General features: G+C 37.6%; 1 pseudogene; it reads left to right on the plus strand.

Moving 5' to 3' along the window:
* Window positions 1-1,180: 1,180 nt before the first annotated feature.
* LOC110915985 lies at window positions 1,181-4,228 on the plus strand (annotated as a pseudogene).
* Window positions 4,229-5,265: the final 1,037 nt, after the last annotated feature.

The raw sequence follows: 5,265 nt of genomic DNA on the forward strand, positions 1-5,265 counted from the left end.
TCAACACTCTTCAACAGATTATCAATGTGAGAATCAGTTATGACCAATAACAAGTATACAACTCTGTGAATCAAAGTGATTCACATAAAACCCTAATCGCCAAAAGAAAGAAAGAACAATAATGCAAAGTGAATAAAGTGATCAAGGTAGGTGCAACAGTACCCGGTCACTTCTATTTATAGTGACCCGGGTCTTCAATAGGTTATCCGGTAAACTCGGATGGTTGTTATAACATCCAAGCCTTCAAGTCTTCTCAGCATCCCAAGCCCATGCCCTTTTACTCTTATCAGCAACAACCCATGTCTCTTATTAGCATCAAGCCCATCAGTCATTAGACTGTCCATACACTACAAGAAAGTTGGCTTTTAGCGACAACCCCTTTAGCGGCGACATCAAAGAAGTCGTCGCTAAAAGGCCAATCCGTGTCCAGGTTCTAAAACAAATCTCTGACCGTTGATCTTGTGTGCAATCTGACGGTCCATGTTTTATTGTTGCTTTAGGTTTACAAAACATGTGGCGGGCAAACCAATCACTCATTCCCCCCAAATCAATCCACCAGCCCTACACTAAACCCAAGATGCCGCCAGATTTATTCAACTCGGCCATAACCGTTCGCTCGCCGCCACGATCTGCAGCGTTCGGAGTCATCTCACATATCCTTAGCCGCTTGCTCGACGCACCACGTCCACTGCACCAGGTACCTTCCTTTTCTTCAGTTTTATTGATTTGGTTTTCCTATTTATGTGGTAATTGAACACATTAGGGTTCTGTTGGTTTTATGGATTAAGTATAGAGCAAAAATATGGGGTGATATATTGGATTCTTTTCTTGTTTTTGATGTACCCTTGGGATTTAGGGTGTAAGTAATGTTGTCTGCAAGTTTTGTACGGATTATGTATGTTGTTTTTGAACGGATTATGCATGTTTTGATGTACAATTGTTTTTTGATATATTGAATGGATTCTAAAGTATAATAATGTTGGGGCAGGGCTGAGAGAGGGGATGTCGAGATTATGAGAGGGCAGTGCTGATATGGTTGCCTGAATGGGTCTCGGTTTGACTTTGTTAATTGTTTTTGGGGCAGGTTTGACTTTGCTTAGTTGTTTAGATGCTTGCTGAACGTTTTGAGGTTTATTATTGACTTCGGTTAATCGTTCTTAAAAACTAATTGGCAATATTTTGAACCAATTTTGTTGGGCTGCCAGTTATAGTCTCAACAGATCCAGATCTTAATTATATTGTGTTCCAACAAGAGGGTCAATTGTTCCAGAGTTGGTACCCAGATAGTTTGAGACAAATTTATGGGAAACAGAATGTAAGTAATTTACATGGGTACCTACATAAGCATCTCAAGAACATGATGTTGAATCTGTTTGGTCATGGAAGGCTTAAAAATATGCTTTCTGATATTAAAAATGTAGCAACAAGAAACATAGAGATGTGGGTTGGCCAAGGAACAGTGGAGTTGAAGGATGCAACTGCAGATGTAAGCAGATAGATAATAGTCATGATTTTAACTTATTCACATGAGAAGATGTGTCCATTTGGATCTTATATTATTCAGTTTGGTAAAAGAGAAAGATTAACAGTAAAAGAAAGAATTTTTTTTACTTTTAGGTATTTTAGCGACATGATAAGTGTTTATGGGAGATTTCAAGGGAGTTCGATACCTAGGGTAGTGGACTCTAAAAAATATGACACTAGATATTCACATGGAAAACGAATTCCTCGTATATGCTGGCATGGCAAAATTTAAAAAATGAGTTTGCTACATTGACTAGCGTAGTCCTATTGAGTCTGCTTCTTTGACTAGCGGACTCCATTAAACCAAAACAATATTAAAAACCTCCTAGAAATGCTTATAACTTTTATAGACCACCGAGACTTGGAAATAATTCTTAAAGAAACCATACAAAGTGGTTAAAATGTTTATAACATTATGATTCTTATGATCTTTTAGTGTTCAACAGATGGTATTTGGTCTCACTGCAAAAAAAAATTGATAAGCTACGATCTAGAGAAATCATCCGAGAATTTAAGGGAGAACTTTGATGCTTTTCTAGAGGGTCTACTTTCAGTTCCAGTGGCAATTCCTTGAACAACTTACTACAAGTGTCTACAGGTACCAAAAATTTATATAAAATCCTGACAAAAAACGTTGAGTTCTTAATCAAAAGCATATATACACACTCTAATTTGCTGATAAAGTTGTGATCAAATCAAATAGGGAAGAAAGAAGGTGATGAGGATTCTCAAGAACATGTTAGAGGAAAGAAAGCAAAAGCCTAATAAGGTCAAAGCTGATTTCTTTGACCATGTTCTAGAAGAACTGAAGCAGGCCAATACAATCCTCATAGAAGAAATTGCATTGGACTTGATGTTTGTGCTTTTATTTACAAGCTTTGATTTAAACACTGAAAAAAAGAATAGAATTGTATATATGTATATTTTCAACACCCCCACAATTCTATTGGTTAAAACACCAAAAAATAGCAATTCTTTGCACAAAACTTGATGATCTTTAAGTAAAACACCTTTAGTAAAAACATCTCCAACCTGATTTGTTGATTTTATACCAAGACACTTTAAGACACCTTTTGAAATTAAATCTCTTAAGAAAAATAGATCTAACTCAAAATGTTTGGTTCTATCATGGAAAACTGGATTTGCTGCTATGAATATAGCAACACACTATTATCACAAATTAAGCTAATAGGAAGTTTCACATAAACTTGTAACTCACTCAGCAAATTTTTTAACCAAACTGTTTCACATGCAGCAGCACACATATACAAGTATTCAGTCTCAACTCAGCTGAAGACATATACACATTGGTATATTTCTTACTTTTCCAAGACACCAGGCAATTAACAAGAAAAACACGAAAACCAGTCATAGATTTTCTAGACATTAAACACTTAGCCCAGTTAGAATCAGCAAAAGTAGACAAATCAAAACCACTACTTCTACTAAACAAAAGACCTTTTCCTGGTGTAGACTTTAGATACCTCAACAAATGAAAAGCAAGTTTCAAGTGACCCTTAGTAGGATTAAGCATAAACTGACTTAATACATGCACTGCATGTGAAATATCAAGTCTAGTTATTCAAGGTGCATATGGAATTCCATTAAAGCAATCTGGGTATGCTTAGAAAATATTGAAGGTAGCCGGGTTAGAAAATCGTAATCCATCAATGTGGCCGATTACCCAAAGCTAAAGTTAACGAAAGACGAAAACGACGAATTTGTGAATGCAACCATGTATCGATACCTCATCAGTAGCCTTTGTTACTTACTTCACACAAGACCCAACTTGGGATATTCGGCTGGAGTTTTGAGCAGGTTTATGGAGAAGCCAAAGTTGTGTCATCTTCAAGCTTTGAAGCAGGTTTTACGATATGTGAAAGGGATTATTGGGTATGGTTCAAAATATCACAGAGGAGGTGATGGTAAATTGTTGGAGTACAGTGAGAACAATCACTATTTAGATGTGGAAGACAGGAGAAGTAGTACTGGCATTGTGTTTTCTCATTCAAACAACTGAATCACGTGGGCTTCATGGAAAGAAAGGACAGTGGTGTTGAGCTCTTGTGAAGCAGAATACATGGTTGCTACCTCAGGCGCTTGTTAAGCTTTGTGGTTGAGGTATTTCTTAAGTGACTTGACAAGAGAAACACCTCAGCAGGTGAAATTTTTGGTTGATAACAAGTCGGCGATAGCCTTAATGAAAAACCTCGTGTTCCATAGACGCAATGAGCATATCAACACGAAGTACCACTTCATTCGGTAGTGTATAACGCGGGGGGGGGGGGGGGGGGGGGGTATACAAGTACACCACCTTAGCGGGGATCTTCAAAAGGCTGATACATTGATGAAGGCAGTACCTTGAATTAAGTTCGGTGAGATGCGAGCTCTGTTGGGGATTGAAGATCTTGGTGGCCCGGTTCACCATCAACAAGGAAAGTGTGGTTTAATGTTGACTGGGTCATGGATAAACCGGAGGACCGGGTAATAAGGAGAAATAGTAGGAAGTGTGTAGCTGACCCACTATGTGAACGTGGGAGTATTTCATTTGCTTTCGTATTTCCACTTTTAAATAGTAACAATAGGTTCATAAGTTTTTAAGTTTTTCGATTGTTTCTTTTCTGCAAGTTTATTTGTTTTCCCTTGTATTGCAAAATCATTTTGAAGTTTCTGAAAATTCCATGCAGTCTTTGTTTATTCCATATAATAAGGTGCATTTGTCCTTGCGGTTATTGATATCAATTTTAATGAAAAACATTTAACAAAACAATTATATCCATACATCATTGAGGATGATGAGGTCATTCTCATCATGGTGCATCCATATGAAAAACGACATCTCATGCGCACCTTTGTGCCTCAATCCACTTTCCCATAGCAGGTAGTCTAATGTACCGTTTCTTTTCCATTGCTAGTGCCTTACTCGCACCATATTATTATGTAGTTTAGTCTAAGCCTGTTTAGTTGAAGCTAGAAAACAGATTAAAGCAAGTTAAAAGTTGGCAGAAATATTTTTTTACGCATGCAAAATCCTAAAAAGTTTCTCTTATAAATTTGGATTATCTTTATAATAATGCTTTCTCTTATAAAATTGAAATATATTTAGGGGGCCAGGGAGCCCTGTGGTGAATTCCCCACCACGCGTGGGTCGGAAAAAAACACCGCGCCACCCTTAAATATAACGCGTGAAACTTAAAATGCTCCCGATCAATTTGATGAATACTTAGCTATGTCGGACAAAACTTCACGTGAATGTTTGCATTTTTTTGTAACGCGATCATTAAATTGTATGGTAAAGAGTTTTTACGTAAACCGACGAGACACGACATCTCACGTGTTTACGCCGCACATGAGGCTAGATGGCATTTTCCAAGAATGCTCGGTAGCATCGATTGTACACATATAGAATGGAGAAATTGTCCAAGAGAGTGACGACGGGCGTATGTTAGGGGTGACGTCAAAAGACCAACCATCATACTTGAATGGGTGACGTCGAATGATTTATGGTTTTGGCAATCATTTTTTGGTGTTCCAGGTTCAAACAACGACATCAATGTTTTGCACACGTCGCCGTTGTTTCAAACCGTAACGGATGGTACCGCACCCTTCTGTCCATTCTATGTTAACGGAGGATATTACAGTTTCTTCTTATGGATGGTATCTACCCATTGTTTTGGTTAAAAATTACCTAAGTAATTAAGTGATCAAATTAGTTAAGTGAGGTAGTGTACTAGAAGTATT

Source organism: Helianthus annuus, chromosome 16 (genome assembly GCF_002127325.2).
Source record: "Helianthus annuus cultivar XRQ/B chromosome 16, HanXRQr2.0-SUNRISE, whole genome shotgun sequence".
Lineage (NCBI taxonomy): Eukaryota > Viridiplantae > Streptophyta > Magnoliopsida > Asterales > Asteraceae > Helianthus > Helianthus annuus.